Source organism: Anabrus simplex, chromosome X (assembly GCF_040414725.1).
Source record: "Anabrus simplex isolate iqAnaSimp1 chromosome X, ASM4041472v1, whole genome shotgun sequence".
In the NCBI taxonomy this organism is placed as follows: Eukaryota; Metazoa; Arthropoda; class Insecta; order Orthoptera; family Tettigoniidae; genus Anabrus; species Anabrus simplex.
The window spans coordinates 174,230,418-174,252,866 of record NC_090279.1 but is presented as its reverse complement, the minus strand read 5'-3'; the positions used below and the strand labels follow the sequence as shown (position 1 = coordinate 174,252,866).

Sequence of the window (22,449 nt, the reverse complement as noted above, 5' to 3'; positions counted from 1 at the left end):
ATAACTTTTCCATCCCTTCATCCCTGATTCTTAAACGCTTTTTCCTCTGCCATTTTTTCTTAATTCCCAAACTCTCAAAAGCAGACTGCTTTAAAACTGAACACAAATTAGACCACTCCATTTGCACGTTGTCACTAACTGGTGTCATCTGTGTAAGATTATTAAGTCTGTTCTGGTACAGCCATTTTATACTGGGGTCTCTTAATAGGTTAACCTTGTAAGAAGTTTTAATTTCTTGTGTTGTTTGTTTGTTTGTTTTATACCATCTAGGCCTCAGGCGAATAGGTGCTACTAATAGACAGTGATCAGTTTCCAGTTCAGGGCCTCGATAGACTCTTGTACCCAAGACTAAATCTGCCAATTTACCATTACAAATTATATAATCTATAATCGATTTCTGATTTCGTGCAGACCACGTATACTTGTGGGTGTCCTTGTGTGGGAACATTGTGTTCCTAATCTTTAACTGATTGAAGACAGTGAAATCTATTAATTTCGTTCCATTGTTATTACGGGTTGTTTCTCCATGGATTCCTATGTGATTCTGAATTTTCTCATTGCCAACTCTGGCATTGAAATCTCCCAGTATATCTTGCTTGTTAATTTTATTGACTATCTTTTGCAGATCATTATAGAACCCATCATTTTCGTTTGAATTGCCCTCCACTGGAGCGCATACCCCTATAACTGTAAGATAACCCCTTAATAGTTTTAGTCAATTGGATAATCCTTTCATTCCAAAAAGTGTAGCTATCAATTGTTGATCTTAATCTTTTGTGTACCATGAGCAGTACACCCGCCTGTGCTCTAGTATCTCTGTCAACCCCACTGAAAAATGTAAATAATTTACTGTCTCTTTTGATCCCTGAAGCTTTCTTTTGTTTCTGAAATTGCTGCAATTAAAATGTCCTCCAGCCTGTCATCTTTGTGTGAGATACCTTGTACATTCGAGGTAGCATATCTAAGAGTATTTTTCTTCTTCCAATGTTTGTCCATTTCACTGCAATTTTCATTGCCAGGAGTGGTTATGTATTCCACATAAAGTTAATTTTGGATAATATACAGAACAATAACAAATAGGTTAATATGCCAAGTTCTTCATGGTATAGATAAAAACATATAAAGTGTATAAAATTTCAAAATTTTAAAATATTCACGTATAAGGAAACTTCAATCTTCAAAGAATATAAAGGACTTATTTATAATAACCATAGCAACTGTCACTAATCCTTCACAGCACCATAATTTTCATATTTCCCAAAAAACTACTATAAAATTCAGGACACCAGTAAGTGTATATTACAAAGATGACTTTTAAGTTTCATAACAACAGCATCAAATCTATATCAATTCAGAAAAAACAGAACTATAATAGTACTAATACAGAGCTTCTCATAAATGTAATGATATAGTCATGGCCTCCTAATAGATATATTCTATAGACATTATATAATTATATGTTATGTAATAAGCAGACAACGAAGAGTTCAGTAGTAGCTGCAGCTCATTGCAGGTTTGTGGCGTTTAATTACATTTTTGAGCACCACTATGGCAGACAGTGGATCTGGGTGACATTAAAGGCACAGTAATTTTTCCAAGCGCTTGTTTTATTACGCGGTGCTAGGTAAACTATGTAAATAGAGGTATTATATGAACATAGATATTTTTAAATTCTTGTTTATTTTTCGTTAAGATAAGCACAATTTTCTTTTATACTGAAGAACTATACAAGCAAAGCTCTTCTCCAGTGCAAACAATCAACATAAATCATGATGTTAGTAGGTATAGGAAAGTTCTTCGAAAGTAGTGGATCATTCTTTAGACACTTCGATACTTGCAAGAGTACTGGATCCATTTAGTTTTATTCGCATCCCCAATCACCCTAGAAAGAAGAACAGTGAGAATATTATTAAGTATGTAAATAAATTAATCAGTAATCATTAAATAACTAATGAGTAAATAAATGAACTAATTAATAACTAATGAAATAATGAAATACATAAATAGTAGGGCCTACCGTACAATAAAACGAGCATTACGTTTAATAGATACAAAACCCCGGTGTGTGCCGATACTGTACTCTAGGTATATTAGAACTATACTGGACAATATTTAGTGTGGTTTCTATTGCAGTATTTTCTAGTTTCTTTTTAGTGACACAAGTTTCAAACAATGACAAACGTCTATTCAGATGCGAGGTTGTATTCTCTTCGTACTAGCGATGAAAGGTACGGGCCTTAATTTTTCGAACATTATTCCAAACAAATTATCTTTAAATTTGTTCGCTTTTGAGAACTTTTATCAAGAACGGCACCCATTCGGCCCCGCTCAATTTACAGCATTGTTTATTGCTGGGCTATGGAGAACGTAGGATAAAGCCGAGGAAAGTATTTATAATGGACCAGAAAAGAGAACTGCATACTGCTTTGATGGGTAGATGTGAAAACGGTTGACTGTAATAGTCTGTCTCAGGACTGAACAATGTGTTCGGGGCGGTCATGACCGGCGGCTTAATTCAGCTCAATTTGTGAAATGTCTTTGACCGCTGACCGCGGTGTGAGGTGACCGCTGAAGGAGGAGACTTTATTGGAAAATCTATTGGTTCCAGAGAAAAAATCTTTTCTTGCTGGACCACTGAAGCCTGTTTCAGTGTGTGTGTGTGTGTGTGTGTGTGTGTGTGTGTGTTAAATTCCATAAAGATACTTTCTGAAGTTTTTATGAAGTGTAAAGATTTACTTTGAGTCTGCAAATTCACTGTGCTCACGAGATGCATATCTACATTGTGTTTAAAGGTGTTTGTATACAGCATATGATTCATAACATAATGCGACATGAACGAATATGGTAACGTTGCTTAGCATGCAAAGATTAGCTTTATTTTATAAGGAACGGTGTATTGGTAACATTCTATTTCCATTCTGAGTTTTGTTTCTTTGGTGTGGTGTCATAACTTACAAGAAAGGCACCCTATATATTTTATGGTAATGATTGTAATTGGCGTAGTGTACTTACAAAGGAACCACAATTTGGAATCTGAAACAAGAAAGAGAGAAGTGTTTTAGTTATAAATATTTGTTCTGACGGCGGGCATGGAAATACTCTTTCAAACCATGAAAGTGTAGAACATAAATGGAATGGCATATGAGTAGTAGTTGAAGTAACAAAATGAGGACAGGCCAGATATCTGTCAGCTTACATTTTCAATATATACAGTATATAATCGCACAATACGTTTATGAGCGGACAATGTAGTATTCGTTCTACGATATAAGGAACAAGTGAACCTATACATATAATGTTTCTTGTTTCTGTCCACATGAGAGGTGAATTCGATTTTCATGATACTTAAATATAATTCTGAATAAATATTAAGGTCACATGGTTGTGAAGACCACAGTAAAGTAGAAGAAAATATTTTGGACATAATTTGGACAAAATAATTATTTCAGGTTGATACAAATTATCACATTAAAATCAATTATGACGTTTACAGTAAGCTACAAAAGTTAAAATCTAGAAAAGCAGCTGGAATTGATAAGGTTTCGGGGATATACCAAAGCCAATGGGTTGGGATATAGTACCATATCTAAAGTACTTATTTGATTATTGTTTGCAGGAAGGAGCTATTCCAAATGAACGGAGAGTTGCTGTAGTACCCCTGTGTATAAAGGAAAGGGTGATGGACATAAAGTTGAAAATTACAGGCCAGTCTGTTTGACATGCAATGCATGTAAGCTTTGGGAAAGCAGTCCTTCTGATTATATTAGACATGTTTGCGAAATTTATAACTGGTTTGATAGAAGGCAGTTTGTGTTTAGGAAGGGTTATTCCACTGAAGCTCAACTTGTAGGATTCCAGCAAGATATAGCAGATATCCTGGATTCAGGAGGTCAAATGGACTGTATCGCGATTGACCTGTCTAATACATTTGATAGGGTAGATCAAGGAAGACTACTGGTTAAAATGAGTGCAATTGGACTTGAAAAAAAGAGTGTTGGAATGGGTGGCTAGGTTTCTAGAAATTAGAACTCAGAGAATTAGAGTAGGAAAGCTTTGTCTGTCCCTGTAACGATTCAGAGAGGAATTGATAAGGTTTTGGGGGATATACTAAAGAGAATGGGTTGGGATATAGTACCATATCTAAAGTATTTATTTGATTATCTGGGCGAAACTCTGAAAAATGCGCACTGCCTAACCACCCGAAAAGCTGGTTTTATTCATGTGATTATAAGATATGCGACCATGAAAGCCATTTATGATGTTCTAACTCCATGGGGGTAAAATTTTTTTGGAAACGGAAAATTCAATTCTCCTTTAGCAGGTTAGCAATCCCTATTTGCTAACACGGCGAGACCATACGCTTGGTCTGCCACTGCTAAGTAGAGTCCTGGAGAGGCGTGCCAATTCAGCTGATGAGACAAATGGCACGTCTGGGCGAAACTCTGCAAAATGCACACGGCTTAACCACCCAACATCTGGTTCTATTCATGTGATTGTAAGTATTTGGTTATTGTTTGCAGGAAGGAGCTATACCAAATGAATGGAGAGTTGCTGTAGTATTGCTGTGTATAAAGGAAATGGTGATGGACATAATGTACAATGTATTGGAAGACTACTGGTTAAAATGAGTCGAATTGGACTTGAAGAAAGACTGACTGAATGGGTGGCTAAGTTTCTAGAAATTAGAACTCAGAGAATTAGAGTAGGCGAAGCTTTGTCTGTCCCTGTAACGATTCAGAGAGGAATTCCTCGAGGCAGTATTATTGGACCTTTATATTTTCTTATATATATATCAATGATGTGTGTAAAGAAGGCTTTTTGCAGATGATGTTATTCTGTACAGAGTAATAAATAAGTTACAAGGTTGTGAGCAACTGCAACGTGACCTCGACAATGTTGTGAGATGGACTGTAGGCAATGGTATGATGATAAACGGAGTAAGAGTCAGGTTGTGAGTTTCACAAATAGGAAAAGTCCTCTCAGTTTTAATCTTCATTGGGGTAATCACATAAATATGATTGTAAATAAAGGGTACAGATCTCTGCACTTGGTTACGCGGGTATTTAGGGGTTGTAGTAAGGATGTAAAGGAGAATGCATATAAGCCTCTGTAAGACCCCAACTAGAGTATGGCTCCAGTGTATGGGACCCTCACCAGAATTACTTGTTTCAAGAACTGGAAAAATCCAAAGAAAAGCAGCTCGATTTGTTGTTTGTGATTTCCGACAAAAGATTAGCGTTACAAAAATGTTGCACAGTTTGGGCTGGGGAAACTTGGCAGAAAGGAGAAGAGCTGATTGACTAAGTGATGTGTTCCCAGCTGTCAGTGGCGAGATGGTATGGAATGACATCAGTAGACGAATCTGTTTTAGTGGTGTCTTTAAAAGTAGGAAAGATCATAATATGAAGATAAAGTTGGAATGCAACTGGACAAATTGGGGCAAATATTCGTTTATAGGAAGGGGAGTTAGGGATAGGAATAACTTACCAATTTCCAATTTCCAATTTCTTTGCAATCATTTAAGTAAAGTATACGAAAACAACAGATAGAGGATCTTCCACCTGGGCGACTGCCCTAAATGCAGATCAGTATTGAATGATTGAAATTAATAACAGACTAAGTAAAGGTACAAATGTGCAATGAATTAACATTGTAAAATATGGTTTAGGTTATTAGTTACTGGTTAAAATTTATTGTTGATTTTTGATGACAGCTAATTCCATGCAATGATTTTGTGACGCAAGTACACTCTAAGCTAGGGTAAACTCTGAAACTACTCCAGTGACGTGAATAATTTGTTTACACGCACTACCCACAGCATATAGGTACAAATTAGATTATAATCGTGATAATTGGTAAAATACTCTATGTCAAGAAATGTTCAAATATTGTTATTGAACTTTCATAAATTTGGTCGAAAATGTTATCGCAACTTATTTCCACAAAAAATTGAAACGTTCATAATTATAGTCCATTTATTAAGATAACTAGCTTCGCTACGGTATTCTATAATGTATTGGAATATCGAAGTAAATACTGTACATGCAGTAAATACGATTGTTTTAAAATTGCATGTCTCTTAGCGTTATCTGGGAAACAGCATGGGGAGGTCCCCATACGTCGTTTCCAATGCAAAGTGTTTGTTACGGATTTGTGATGATAACAGAAGGCTCACTTGCTTACTGCCATTCACAATCGAGTTCGGAAGTTTGCATTATAATTGCAGGCTCCATTGCCTACTGCGCGGTCACAATCTATTTGGGGAGGAATCCTTTCCTACTTCCAGACAGAATACAGTCGAGTTTTTATTATAATGCCAGGCAACTTTCCTACTACCAGTCGAAATTGAGTTGTGCAGTTATCATTATAATGACATGCCTCTTTTCCTACTTCCAGCCAACTTGCTGACAGTCACATAAAGTTGGTGAGTTCACATCAAAATAGCAGGCCACTATGCCTAATGCCAGTCACATTTTAGATGGGCACATTTGTTCATAATGGCGGGCACCCTGGCCTACAGCCAAACACAAGCGGGTTAGAGAGTTTTAAATAAAACTGCACGCTCCCTTGCCTTCTGCATGTCAAATAGAGAAGTGAATTATTCATTACAATGGTAGAACTTCCTTACTAATGCCAGTTAGACAGGAGTTGGAGAAGGACCCTATTCTTACTGCGAGTGAATGTCGGTGTGGGGAGTACTGATTACAATAGCAGACACACCCTTTCACGATCGCTACAAATCGACATCATTGAATATATATAGATGGGCATACGAAAGTATATGCATGTTTACAACATTGCAGACCTTCATTTACAGATTAACTGCTGAAAACGGTACGTCATATCGACAAAGTATTGTACCATAAGACGCCGGATTTAGCGGCCTAAATGGCTGGTCCTATAGTATCTCATCTATTCATGGGTCAGAATAAATTAGAAACGTTGAATAGGGTAACATTTTTGTAAGATTATCTCACATTGCTTTACTTTTCACATAATTATGTGACAGCTACATACATAGCATTTGGCTCATTTATGGCTACTGAGTGGGCCAATTTTCGTGTAGAGTTTGATGACTCTATCTTTCCTATAAGTGATTGAAAGTATGAATTATGCATGTGAAAGTCCAAATTTACTCACCATCGAGAAATAGAGAAAAATCAAATGTAAAAGGGATACAGATACGACAAAAAGTCATAAGACCAAGGTTGTAGATCACTCCAAATTGAACGGGGACTGTGCCATCCGTTATGTGATAGGACTTCCCGAAGGTCTGAACCATCATTCAAATTGCCTCCATATTTCGATATTCTTCGGGGATAAAAAGAGAAAAATTTAAAGATCTTGGAAGTTTTCCGACCGTTACAGGCTAAAACGTATAATTTTGTCAAATTTAAACTTTCTTGTTCGTCTGACAGATTATGCCGCAATCTGGATTTTGGGCGAGGAGGGTAAAAATTCGGACTTTCAGGAAACTAAACCAAAAAATATGCAGATTGTCATTATTATCCGTTAAACGGGTAGCTGTACGAAAATTTCGCCAAAATAGACAATGTACATGTACACAGTCGTTACGATTTTGTTTATATAGATAGATAAGGAATCTGCTCCACGTACAGCACATTTTAGGCTATTTCCGATGCATTTAACCTGCAAAACGATCATTCATGACATCTTTATTATTTCTCTTGTCGAAAAAATGCACATGAAAAAATTTTAGAAATGGATTTCCATTAATTTTGGTCGATTTCCCGTCAGGTTGGTCTTGTGCTGTATATATTTTCGAAGAGTAAAATCACCATTTCGGTTCCCTATAAATCGCCAGTCTATTCCGGGAACATGAAATGTTATTGACCTTTAAAAGACACCTTTGGACAGGTGGCTGCTAAATATAAAGTTTGATTCAAATATTTTTAGTGGTTTTCAAGTTGTAAGAAATACGCTTTACACGCACCCGCTCTTGAGTTAAGTCCGGTGGGACTTGTACCGAAAAATGGTCCGTTAACGATATCTCACTTATTAATCCTGGTATCGAAATGATGCACATGAGGAAAAAGGTTTAGAAGTTAATTTCCATTAAGGCAGGTAGATTTCCATTAAGTTTGATTGTGTATATTTTGAGGGAGTGAAAAATCACGGTTTCGGTTTCGTATAAAACCCAGTCAGTTCAGGGATTTAGAAAAAAATATTTGCCCTAAAATATACCAAGGACAGGTGAATTCTAAATATGAAGTTTGGTGGAAATATTTTCAGTATTTTCCAAGTTATAGACAAACACACAGACAAACAGACACCAAAGCTAAAAATATTAGATGGTCATTATTACAACGGAAACTGACAACTGTACGGAAATTTAGCCAAAACAGTCAGTGTACAGACACACTCTAGAAGTGCAGACTTTTATTTGGAGAGTTACTGCTTTGAAACTGTACGACATATCTACAAACGGACTTCACCATCAGACGCCTCTTTCAGTGTTCTAATTGGTTGGTCCTATGAAATCTTCTCGTATCTCCTATATTTATGGGTTAGATTGAGTTAGACTCATTGAATGGGGGAATTTTTTGTGCAGTTTTCACATACTACTTTATATTTTTGATACTCATGTGACAGCAGTGGCGGCTCATGACAGAATTTTTAGGGGGTTCACAACAACATTTTTGTTCATGTCTCAAATCAGCAAAAAAGTAACATAGATACATAAATCATTTCACTAACAGTTCCTTGTACGGTTCCTTCTTCACAAATAATTTGGTAGAACCCCTGTAACCGAGGATAAGTTTTATACGAGACTAATTTGTTAGCGTAGAAGAAAAGTAAAATTCACAATAACTTTACTACACTGCGAATATTGTATGATGCGAGCGCTATTCTTGGTTTTTGAACAGTACGAAGTTCAACTGGGTGTTAGTGTAGAACCAAACCAAACCCCATGGCCTACCAAGCGACTGCTGCTCAGCTCGGTGGTCTGCAGATTACGAGGTGTCGTGTGGTTAGCACGATGAATCCTCTCGGCCGTTATTCTTGGCTTTTTTGACCGCCATCTCACCTTCAGATAGCTCCTCAATTGTAATTACGTAGGCTGAGTGGACCTCGAACCAGCCCTCAGATCCGGGTTAAAATCCATGACCTGGACGGGAATCGAACCCGGGGCCTCCGGGTAAGAGGTAGGCACGTTCTTAGTGTAGAACAATAGTAAAATTCATAATAGCTTTACTGCACTGCGAACACTGAAGGATGCGAGCACTATTCCTGGTTTTTAAACAGCACAAAGTTCAGCTGGGTATGACGAGAAGCATAGAAGGAATGTGTGCCGCATTTACCGGAAAATTTTTAAAATAATTATATCCGAATTGACCCAAAAAGTCTCCACATTATCTCGGTTAGTCAGGGTTCTACTGTACCACATGGTAATTATTCTCATTTTGCAAATTATAGCCACTACTCTAAACGATTTAGTATGCAATACAACCAACAACACTAGATCATGCTTATTTAAATGATAGGATTTAGATTAGCAACTCACGTAAATGCTGATTATTTGTACAGGAAAGCAATCCTTCTGTCCTTCAATCGCGCAAATTTCTCAATCACTTTACGATTGAAGTCACTGATGTTGACAAATCTCTTCTCAATAGCAAGCATAGCCAGCGCGTTGTTCTCCAGTCATGCTGTTCTTCAGAAGCGCTTTAATTCGTTTCAAAGTAGAAAAACACATCTCAGGCTCCGCTGTCTTCATTGAAGTTGTGACAACAATTCGGAGTAATTCGCATACTTGTGGAAATGTGTCCCTTTCTAGTTCATTGTCAAGCAGAAACTGCAACATGGAAATGGCCCGATCAGCTTTCTGAAAGTCATTTCTCATATAAAATACTTCTAGTTCAGTCTTCAACTGTGTCTTATTTAGGCAGGGATACATATGCACCACTGTATTTAGTTCTCTTTCTGGAAAAGAGTATGAATACACACCAAACGCACGCACACCAACCAGACTAGGAGCCAGTAAGTGAGAACGGAATGAAAATCGTTCTTCCATGTGAACAGTTATTACATCAGATACTTCTTTAGCAGCTACTGCACTATCTGAGTTTTTTCGCCTCTTTTGAGCGAGTTGATCACTGGAGGATATATCAGCGTCCAAGTCCGTGGTGCCGTCCCTGACTTTCTCAACATGCCTTCGGAATTCTGAAATATGTTCTTTCACTTTAACTGCATCGATATTTCAGTGCTTTAGTGATTTGAAAAGAATGTCGGCATGTGGCATCAAACAGTGAAAGAATTGTAGCCAAAACCTAAATTGTGTATCTCTCAAACTGTACAGAAGCCCGAAGCTCTCCCGCTTCGTAACATCGTCAACATGAGATGAATTTCGAATTTCTTCGAGGCATTCTATTAAATTGTCCGTGTTCTCATATACGGTTTGAACTAAACGACCTGAGAAATTCCATCTGGTGCTTATAGTCTTTGGAAGCCTCTTCTCTACCGACGAAACCAAAACTTTCGTTCTCTGCGCTGATCGAGAAAAGAATGCTGGAAAGGCTGTTAAGTTGGAAAAAAGTGCCTACACGAACTACTTATAGATGCTGCTTTCTGTAAAATTAAATTAAACTGATGAGCATAACAATGGATGTAATACGCTTGGGGGTTAATCTCTCTTATTCTAGCTGTACCCCTTTCTACCCCCACTTAATACTGCCGCTCCGTCGTAGCATTGTCCAATACCCTTCTGTCTGTGACTCCCCACTTGGCGTTCTAATTCTGCATGAACAATTCCAAAAATAGTCTCCGCGTCTTGAGCTTTTGGGTTGACAAAACCCCAGTACCTTTCAACCGGAACCCCTCCCACTTCATATCTATGAACAATTACCATTTCTTACAATGTAGAAACATCTGTCGTTTCATCAGCCATAACTGCCAAATAATGAGCGGCATGAATCTCATTAGATATTTCATGTCTGCACATGCTCAACATGCAATCAAGAAGTTCATTTTGAATAGTGTGCAAATCAATTGTCGTTTTCAGCTATGAACGTGATTAAAACTGTGAAATCTGTTCGATATAACCAACGTCATCGCAGGAATACCATGTTCAGATCGACTGGAGCATTTATTGGACAACTGGATCTTACCGTGAGGACATTGCTTTACCGATGACCTACTAAATGGATACGCAGCCGAGTCTGTGAAGCGGATTGACCAGATTCAGCAACGAACCAAACACAGCCATGTATCTGGAGCAATTTTATGATCAACTCACACAAGGAAAGACCGACAGAAAATCGAAACCCATTTGCTATGAATAAGTAACAAATTGTACCATACTATTTCAAATTTAGTACACTGTTGTATGATCTTGTCTCTACAAGTAATATTTTCTGTTAATTTGCAGAAGACTAGTATTCCTTTTCTCTTAATATTTACTTGGTGATGGTAATTTAGAGTGTGTTTGTGTAGCACTGATTAGATGAAGTAATGTGTGCAGTGCAAAGCAAAGCGAAGCAAGGTCATCTCCGTACAGCCCCTGAAGGCCCTTGGAGGGGTGAAATGTAACCTCGACACTTGATGAGGTAGAGTGGTTAGCTTTACACCCGGCTTCCTTTGCCCCCAGGAATTAACCTTGTCCTCATTTATGGTGTAGGCTGAGTGAACCTCAGAGTCATGTGCACCTCCGGAAGATTTTCATTTTTTTTTCAAGTGATTGAGTTTAAATTTCACAGAATGTTAGACTTTTTTCGTGTGTAATAATTTCAGACTCTTGCAAGTGTCACATTTTCCAAACTTATTTAGTCAATTTTATTGACATTTGATGACACTAAATTGCAAGTGATTCTTTAGTTTATGAGTTCGATTCCTTTAACATTCAACTGTGTTGAATTATCTCCAAGGTGTTAAAATCGTATGTCGTGTCTCACAGAACTCAGTTCAAGTGATTAATGATAAAACACGGGATAGATTTTAGTAAACATTCTACCGTGTGATAATTCTTCAGTTAGCCATTTTTTGTGTTTTCAACCTTATTTGAACCCATTACTAAGTCTCCTTTCTTCTGTGCAGAAACCGCTTTCCGTGTTAGCACGTCCCAGTTTAAAGTGTATGCATTCATGAATCATTTTTCCTACAACAATGTCTCGACGTACAGATCTCCCAGAGGTCATATAGTGTACCAGGAAAGTCTAGGTCCTGGTCCATATCAATCGAAAGAAACGTTATTCCAGCATAAAAGATCCGACCGACGTACGAACATCTAAGTAAAGAATGTTCCAGTATGTGCCAGACTCCACGAGTGCACTAGGCGGAGTCAAGTGACGTCACCTGTCGTTCGAAGCTCACCTCCCCTAGAGATATTTCTCGAAAATAATTTTCTTTTCGCAAGTTTTCAACGCCTGAACCAATTTCAATGGGACAAACGCTGAATTGTAGCGGACGTCATAAAACTTAATCCCTGTGAATTTCGAATTAATCCATCCCATGGTTGTTGAGTTATAATAATTTAAAGTCCAAAAGAAATTACGCACTCACGGTCACAGGGAGAAGAGAAACCACCCCTCCCAGCGCCAGAACAAGCGGAGCAGGGCAGTACAAGTACGAGTACACAGATGTGTGTGTGAGCGAGACAGACTAGCGACCGACTCGTACAGTATGTCCGCGCAGTCACGGTGAAAGTACTTGCCGTCGCATTTCCGGAACACGAAGTTATATCGCCGACAAAATTATAAAAGACGTCGCACTGTCTTTAGTATCTCACGTCGCGACTACGGTCTAATTCTAAAGACATTTGAGAATGTAATACGAGTGAATTTATTGAAGTGCAAATACCAAATATTTAACGTTCACAGAATATATCATTACGTGTAGACTTAGCTTACTTCACATGATATTGAACTTCTAACATGAACAGAACCTAATGTGTAGAATTACCAGGACTCATTTCTTTTCGAGCATCGAACTGTGTTTCTTTATTCACATAGTGTTCATGCCATATTAATATAGAACTTACAGTAGTAATCTGGGTGAATACTAAGAATTTTTTCTGAGGTAACATGACGTTATAATAACCAGCTAATCAGAAAATAATACTTAGTGACTTAATGGACCGTGTTCAAAGGCTATGATTATAGACTATGATTTGCCTTTTTCAAGTGTGAACTGTGTTGTTATGGACGTTTTCAGTAACGACTTTGAGTAGTATTTCATACAGAAAGGACTGTGATTATTCATTTAACGTCTTAAAGTTCAACTGTGTTCAACAGTAAATGACAGTGTCAGTGATAACTACTCGCACCAAGTGAATACTTCGTGTGTGCAAAATCACCTCAACGAGCTGAAATTCTACACGATCCAGTTCCAGCTATCATCACCTCATCGGGGAACGTCAACATGGTGTGTTAAGGGAACATCGCCGATCCTGATTCTACACGGAACATTCCAGATGTCCATCCTTCGACATTTGTAGCAACATTTCTTTCAGTAAGTGAGTAGTAACAAACTGACTAAAATTTTCTCATTGGTTTTGAACAGTGGAAACTTCAGTGCCGCGTGTGAACAAATATTTCAGAGTTCTCATAATTTCTCAGAAGTGATTAATTTAATTTTCAAATTTAATTTTCATATCTCATAGAAAGACTTTAGGCTTTTCAAGTGTGCTATATATCAAGGTTTACAAACTGAAAACTGAAAACTTTTAACAGAAATTTAATTTCTCATATCAATTTGCAATTACAAGTGTGTGCTTATGTTTCGAAATACTTTAGGTGGAAATTCAATACCTCATATTCTCACATATGAAAGACTTTGGAATCAGTGATATTCATTTAATTTTCATGAACAGAATTCAGGAAGATTACGTTCAAACTTTTAATTTCAATGCCAGATTTGAGTCCAATAATCATATTGCAGGGTGAAGAATTAATAAATTGTTTTAAATTTTTTTAAACCATCTATTATTCGCTCTGCGAGCCTATCCTACTCTGTATCGGCTCCAAAACCAAGTTCCACTCCCTGAGGTCCTACTCATGCCCTTTAACCAAAAACTTTTCCTGGTACAATAGATATTGGAGAACCTCTAGAATTTCCATCGTGGGAGAAATCGTGGTTCCATGGTGCAGAGAGGAGACTGATGGTAGTACGAGGAGAACAGACGGATTTCGAGTACATCACCAGCCCAGGACGAGGAAAGAACGTTTACCAGTATATCATCTGTACAGAGATGATATGAATTTTGAACTTTGTTAATAAACTCAAAGTTTAAATGAACTTAAGAATCATTTCAAGAAAACCTCTCTCCCTCTGTAAGCACTCCATTCAGAACCCATACACGTCCTGCGTCTGGTCTTATGCTCGCCATAGACAAAGTACGACAATTTACTGTTACAGTATGTTGCTTGAAAAGTATAAATAATTTAAGATATTTAATCCCGAAGAACTGTATGATGATCAAGGAAAGGAGATTGATTTTCTCCTCATAAATTCCTATGTCAGAGTTTTCGGGATTCAACGACTAGTTCTACTGAATGATATGTAGAAATCAGTCACAAGATGATTTGTCTAAATAATCTACTAAGGTATACAAAAGTTATTGTCATCTTTAAGATCGTCAGATTGGAATAATAAGAATAAATCAATGAATAAATAAAAAAGATAAACCAGTGTCCAAGTAAATAGTCCGTTAATATATGCGTATTTGCATGTCTGTGTGTGAATACTATTGTATGTTCGATCGTCAGCCCTACGGTTGTTTGGATCCTCAACAGCTCCGCCATCAGCTGTCATAGATGGCCTAGGCATCTCTACAGAGGGGTACTAGGGAAGTGGGGAATGAGGTAGTTTCCCGTTGCTGTCTTCGCCGATTCACAAGTTGCTGTTACAGATCAATCCGCCGAGACCACTGAAATGCATGCATCTTCCGAACCTATGAGCAAAATGAATGCTGTTAGTGTGCTGATTTTGGATAACCAGTTGTTGCATTTGCCATGTGTTCTTATGTGGAATTTCTCAACTTCACTTGTTCTGACATGGTGGAAGATTTCTGATCATGTTGAAGATAGGAATTTTTGGGAGGTAAAAGAAATTGATTGCATTCCAATGATGGACATTGCATAGCTACACTGATGGAGAGTTTGTAGATGTAAGGTTGAGAGCATTTGAATACCGTGTTACAGTGCAGTGAAAACAAAGGTGAAGGCAATGAAAAATGAGAAAAAATAAATCTTATATAGTTGTAATAGAAAATGTAAATTAATAACCACGTATTATTTAAACCAGGATATCGCTAGTAAGCAATGCTATTTTAAGACGATATTCCTATTAGAATGAAATGAAGTGAAGGTAATGAGAAGCCTGTATTAAATTTGGTGGTAATGACCATTAATATAAAAATTTTATTCGCCGAAATAAGATTAATAATCAAGTCAAGAAAATTAGAGAGGTTAATAATCAATTAAGATAAATTGGGCTAATATAATTCGTTGAAATAATGAATTCTTAATTGATTATTTTGATAATAAACACCGATCGTTAACTATTGACGTAAGTATAAGAAATATTAGAATATGTAATTGATAATCATGTGAAATAAAATTTAACAAATAAGAAATAGGCAATAGTATTCAATTAATTAATTAAGAATTAATTTACAGATTACATTATAAATTCATGAATGTTGAAAATATGAGTTGTGATGTTAACCATTAACTACGATTTATTTAATGTACAATTTTGAAAATCAGTGAAATTATATCATTAATAATATGTATGTATGTTCAGTCCGTCAGCGCTAACGCTGGTGGAATCCTCAAAAGCCATGCCATCAGCTGTCATAGATGGCCTAGGCATCACTGAAGAGGCGTACTAGGGAAATGAGGAGTGAGGTAGTTTCCCGTTGCTTTCCTCACCGAGACAGAGTTGCTATTACATATCATTCTGCAAAGCCCACTGAAATGCATACTCCAACCGACCCTATGAGCGACATTTTAACACCATTCATAGCAGGGACTGGCTGCACAAGGATTGGAATTACTAATATCGCTCACACCCCAGTCACTTGCATATTGTCAAAGCCAAGGATAACACAGAGACACATCTATGAAAGTAACAAAATTACTCTAGCCTATACCAGAAGACATAGTGCACTGTAAACACTAGGTCCTGCCAGCAAAGGCATATTAATAATATCAGATAGATAAATTTAAATTTCAAATTTCAAATTTAGGAATGATTCGGTGGAAAATCGAAGATTTAATTTGTTTATTAATTCTGATACAGTCAAGCATCATGCTGTGATGAACTGAGACATTATTTCTGAGAAAGCTAACAAATTTTGATGAAAATCAAAAGCATTTAGAATCTTAAGGAAACTTAATATGTTATTTAGGTTACTATCCAATAAATGCAATTTTAATTTGAATTCCAGTTCGTAATCTGTCGCATGGAAATTCAAGGGGAAAGGAATCGACGACAAAATCAATGAAAAATTTGTACAGGTGTGATTTCAAAGACAAAAAGTTAATTAACAGCCATTAATTTTTAATTAAGTAATAGTATTGCTTTGTGATTTAATGAATGTGAATTTTGTGTGGATTCATGTGTGTCATTTGCCACGTGCCTATCTTGATACTCCTCTAATGCCAAAAATTTATGAGTCTAATAAATGCCCTCTAATACGCTGGCAACATTATGCTTCAGTTCTGAACCTAGTTTCTTGGGCGTCATACCTTAACTTACGGGAATAGCACTCTGTTTAGTCTACAGTACGATTTTTATTGTAATTGTTGCGTTGTACTTACATTGCCACCAGGATTCGCAGACTCTTCCTGAAACATTAAAACAAACAAACATTTTATTTCTAAATTTCATACTGACGTTGGTTTGTACGACCTGTGACAATAAAGTTCGGTGAATAGTCCTGTACTATCAACATAGGTGAACAATGCACGACAGTGACCTTACTGTCCTTCGAAATATTCCCCTCCCATAACTATGCACTGCTGAGATCGGCGATACATGTCCTGGAAACTTTGCAAGAAGGCTTCCTTTGGGATGGTGTTCAAAAGCATCGTCACGATTCGTTGGATGTAAGGAACATCGTAAAAATCTCTTTCCTTTCAACGCGAGTTTGAGTCGTGGGTAATCCTGTGAAACCTATAAACGTGCCTGCTTCTGATCGTCACTCAAGTGATGTCGCACAACACGAGAACATGTTATCCTCTTCCCTAACTTCAAGGTAACGATTTTCCGCACGGAATCACGGTTAATCTGCAGTGCATCTGCTATCATGCGCATAGTTAATCGCTGATCGTTCGTGATTAATGTCCTCACCTTCTCAATGTTATCGTCACTGACGGCGGTCGCCGGTCTTCCCCTACGGGGGTTGCCAGAAACACTTTCCCAGCCTCCTTGAAAACTGGCGAACCACACGTACACACACATCAAGGGCAGTGCTTGATCTTCATAAACACATACCAGGTCGCATGCGTTTCTTTCGGTATCTTGCCAAGTTTAAAACAAAACTGTACAATGATCTTTTGGTCGTTCATGTACCTGTTCGCAGTTCAGAACCAACGTACTAAACACGCACTGGGTCAAACAGATCATACACGGCACACACACGATGCTCAACTGAATAACGTTGGGAGCAGGTGGTCAAAACCTGCTGCTACGCAGGTGCAGCGTTGTGTGTCACATGTGTTGCCGGATCGACCCTTCTGACTTCATTAACCGAACTTAATTGTCACAGGTTGTAAGATTCTCTTTCAAAACTTAAAAGCGGTAGCATCTCACTTGAAGGACAATAATTTGTACTGAATGCGTGCAAACAACAGAAAATTAAAGCTAAGGAGATCTGATGCAAGAAATGTACCAAAACAAGGATGCTCCGGAAGGCTGTCACCTTAATTCCATATAAATATAAAGTGAAAGCGTTTCTGTACATTAATCAGAATTGTTGTATCGGCCGTGTACGCAGTTTCAATGAAATGCACTTTTTAACTTTCCGTCATATGTCTGTCTGTACGTATGTATGTTCGGATATCATGCGAAAATGGCTGAAGGGAATTGTAATGAAAATCGGTATCTAAAGTCGGGAAATTATGTACTACAATCTACGATACAAATAATGTTATTCATGTTGAGTGAAATGGTAATTTAGGGGAATGCCTAAAATGTAATTCTCAAATATTGATGTTATTAGTGGTCCTAACTACAGTTACCTACAATTACATTTCTGATCATTTATGTCTCGTACATACCGGCTATGATAACAGAGATATTAATGAATTTTTTTTTTTTTTTGTTTTTAAGTCCATATTGAGGTCGATCCACCAGAAAATAGGAGAATAGAATTTAATGAAATTTTTGCATGTAAAGTCTGGAAATAAGGTACTAGAGTTTAGGCTATGAATAATTTTATTTACGCCGGGTGAATATGTAATTTAGGGGAAGGTGCCTAAAATTTAATTGTTTAAAAGCGTACGCTATTGGTCCTATTGAAAGGTATTATTACCGTAACAAAAGGTTATAGAGAATATATTGTGTTCCTATCATTTATATCTCATACAGTTTTAACATACCAACTATGATAATTCAATGAATTTAGACGTTTGTTGGTTAGTCCGTATCAGCTCCGAGTATTGCTAACGTGGAAATATTGTTCAGTCATGTTAATTGGCGATGGTATTTGTCGTGATTATCTTAAGGCGTAAAATCGCATGGTCATCGGTCCATATACTGCAGGCAAGGGAAATTGTGAAATTGATTATAATAATAGGAAAAATGATTAAGGAACGATCACGTGAACGATAATACAAGAGAGAGTCGTCAAAGAAGGAAGGACTGCCTTTACTTTAGATGCCCTAATATAACACAGTCAAAAGAAAACGAAATGTTAAAGGGTACAATAACGAGAGCTCATAAAACAGATCGACAGTAATATTACAATGACCATTGTGGTGATGCGATTTGTCTCTTCTTCTGCCATTCATCTCCGATAAATGGGATTGCTGGTGTGGGTCGAGGAAAATAACAGGGATGAATATTGGCGGAAATTAGCTGGGGATTTAGATAACTTTGCACATTCCATATTATTGTACTGCAGCTAGTAATTGTAGCGTATAGTTGCTCAGTAAGTTAATTAGTGCACGTTGTAGTAAAAGTTGTATCAAGAACAAGTGAACCTGTGAATATAAAGTTTGTTGTGCGTATCCACTGGGCTGGTGAATTATATTTTGATGATAATTTAATTTTTGATAAAATAAAAATGCGAGGATCATATGAAACTTGGAGCGACTATACCACGTTGAGGAAAATGCAGTGTTGAAAGAAAATCAATTAGTAATAAAATGAATGGGGAACAGGAGATTTGCCTAAGATAAGCAAATGAAATTTTAATAGTTGCTGACACTGCGAAGACAATGAAGACAATATTTGGTGAAATCCTCTCTAAGAGAAACCTCAAAGTAAAGTCTAAAGGGAGGTTATATATAACTCATGTAAAAGAAAAAATATCGGCAATGCTAGAAATGATCACGTTAGCGAACTTTATTATCTTGGAAGCGCCTTCGCCATTCACAACGGATGTATCCATGATATGAGAAAGAGATAGCCTTCAGAACCAAGGGAACATGTACAAGGCGGCAAATACCTAAAGATTGAAACAAGTAGACATTTGGAGCGTACTTCCATATGAATATTAAAGCTGCACACCGGGGAAACACAGGAGACAGCAACTGGAAACATTAGAGATATGGATTTAGAGAAGAATAACGTTGCTGTTAGGACACAGTTCAAAAGTAACCCCCAGATTCTCCAAGAAGTAGGTGAATAAAGTTGATTCTTGCTTTAAGGGAATGGCTCTGAGAACCAATGGCCTTATTTTCTCTAAAAGAGACATATCTTATCGCTGCTACATATAAATGTTTTCTATGTCTTTCAGGATTATCGTGTGTGAAATTCGTTAAAATTAAATCAGGTACGCCCTAAAATTCCTATTACACACTTTAAAGGCTTATAGGAAGACCGAGTAGATACTATAATCTGCACACTTTTTAGCGACAGATTTGTGTCCGTATTTGAGGAGTAAGGAGGGAGCTCTCTCGGTGCTGGTAGGACTACCAAACGAATGGAAATGAAATCTGAAGTGAATCGATCAAATCACCGATCGATATGAATTTTCTAAACCTTTGTTATCTTACGCTAACAACTGTGTCACACACACATTATATAATATTATACAACATTTCTCGATACGAATCGTATTCCTAGAGTAAATTCTATAGTTTGACTTTGCTGTGTAAATAACAACAGTACTAGTACGTAAAGTGGGCCGATGACCTTCGATGTTACATCCCTTAAAATAACAAGCATCAGTACGTAAAGTGTACTCCAGATGTCGCACAGCGATGCATAAGCGATTCATAGTTTGTGTTACAAAGGTTGTCAGTACGAATCTCGAAGATTGCCGAGGTCGACCGATTCAGCACTAGGCTGTAAATCTACCGCTAAAAAGTGCGCAGATAATGCATTGTCCACGAGCACTTACCAGAAAACGTACCATTTCCCCGCCACAAAAGAGTCAGCGCCATACGTCTAAATATCCCCCGTCTTCTGCCTCAGAGATTAGCGCAGACAACTTCTGACGTCTGCTTTCCGTCCTGGAGGGAGAGGAAGATCCGCCTTTGCGGGTTGTGGCAGCGGGGAATATTGGAGTAACAGGTCTTTTGTCAGTGAGTGTGCCGGAGTATTACACGCCCTGTGTGTTGTGGCAGCTTCGGATATTGGAGTAACACGTGTTTCTCAGTGAGTGTGCCGGAGAATTACACTTGGTGGGCTCCACCTAGACATGTTTAGTAACTGGACGCAGAAGGACTGCACATGGTCGGTGCAGACGGGATATGTTTAAACACGTAGTTTTTCCCCCTTGAAATGCGATCAGTACGTTTCTGAACAAAGTTCATATTTGATAAATTATCTGCTTAACCCGCGCTATGAGTTCTGAAAGAGGTAGATTCACATTGAGTTTGCATTTTAATTTGTATGTATAAGCTGATCTCATGTATTGGTAACATTCTACTTCACATCTGATCTCCGTTCATTGTGTGCCATGTATTAACGTCTGAGAACTGTGTCGATTTCTATCATAATGGATGAACTGTACTTACCGGCTTTGCATAACTCTGCTGCGTGGCAACTGCCTGAAATAACAAAACAAAGAAATATTTGTGGTATTTATAATATTTTTCCACTGACAAAATACTACAAATTCCCTTTCAAACCAAGAAATAAAGAGAGTACTTGACTGGAAAAAACATGCGATTAAGACTGAACCTGTTCAAACCAGCAAACTGGAACTGAAGTGATCGGAAGCAAAACAGGTGGAAAGATTTAGAAATGTGTACTACAGTGCCATTTTGCCACATTTCTTGCCCTAACTTGATCTATATATATATGTATATTCTAGCGGTTCAAAACCCGTCACAAGATTATATCTGTATTGCCACCTTCCTTCTCCTAACTTGCTCTATTTGTATAAATACGTGCTGTAAGTATTTTATTTGAAGAATGTCCGCTGTGACATGGGAATCACTAGCAATTCAAAACAATTTGATACGATAATTCCTTTCGAATATTTGAATTATTCTAGCATTATTTTGTTAAGAAGGAAGATGTATTTTCTAGTTCTACTTTGTAAGTGTAACTTTGTCGACCTCTGTGGTGTAGTGGTTAGTGTGATAAGCTGCCACCACCGGAGGTCGGGGTTCGATTCCCGACTCTGCACGAAATTTGAAAAGTAGTACGAGGGCTGGAACGGGGTCAACTCAGCCTCGGGAGGTCAACTGAGTAGAGGTGGGTTCGATTTCCACCTCAGCCATCCTGGAAGTGGTTTTCCGTGGTTCCCCACTTCTCCAGGCAAATGCTGGAATGGTACTTAACTTAAGGCCACGGCCGCTTCCTTCCCTCTTCCTTGTCTATCCTTCCAATATTCCCATCCCCCGCAAGGCCCCTGTTCAGCATAGCAGTTTAGGCCGCCTGGGCGAGGTACTGGTAATCCTCCCCAGTTGTATCCCCTCGGCCCAGAGTCTGAAGCTCCAGGACACTGCCCTTGAGGTTGTAAAGGTGGGATCCCTCGCTGAGTCCGAGGGAAAAGCCAACCCTGGGGGGTAAGCAGTTTGAGAAGAAGAAGAAGAAGAAGAAGAAGAAGAAGAAGAAGAAGAAGAAGAAGAAATGTAACTATACATGTTTTCAGTCTCTGCCAAAAAATAAATAAATTGTATATAATACATACAACACTATATCCAACTTGTAAAATTACACACTAATGAACAAGGAATGGCATGTCTCATCCATTAGAACATCGTCATATTCCTTCAAATCATTTTAAATCTAGGCTATATACAGGTAAATCGAAATTCGCGCACTCGGGCGTCGCAGCGCGACTCCTCACATGCCAGCGATAAAAAG

General features: G+C 37.8%; 1 long non-coding RNA gene across 1 annotated transcript in view; it reads right to left on the bottom strand.

Annotated features, from left to right (window-relative positions):
- Nucleotides 1-1,663: 1,663 nt before the first annotated feature.
- The window catches only part of LOC136886400 (uncharacterized), a 31,393-nt gene continuing 10,607 nt past the window's right edge, over nt 1,664-22,449 (bottom strand). The window contains exons 2-5 of the long non-coding RNA XR_010861790.2: nt 21,150-21,182; nt 16,782-16,808; nt 3,013-3,033; nt 1,664-1,882 (exon numbers count right to left, since the gene is read on the bottom strand). This is a non-coding gene — a long non-coding RNA (uncharacterized lncRNA). The remainder of the gene's footprint in view (nt 1,883-3,012; nt 3,034-16,781; nt 16,809-21,149; nt 21,183-22,449) is intronic.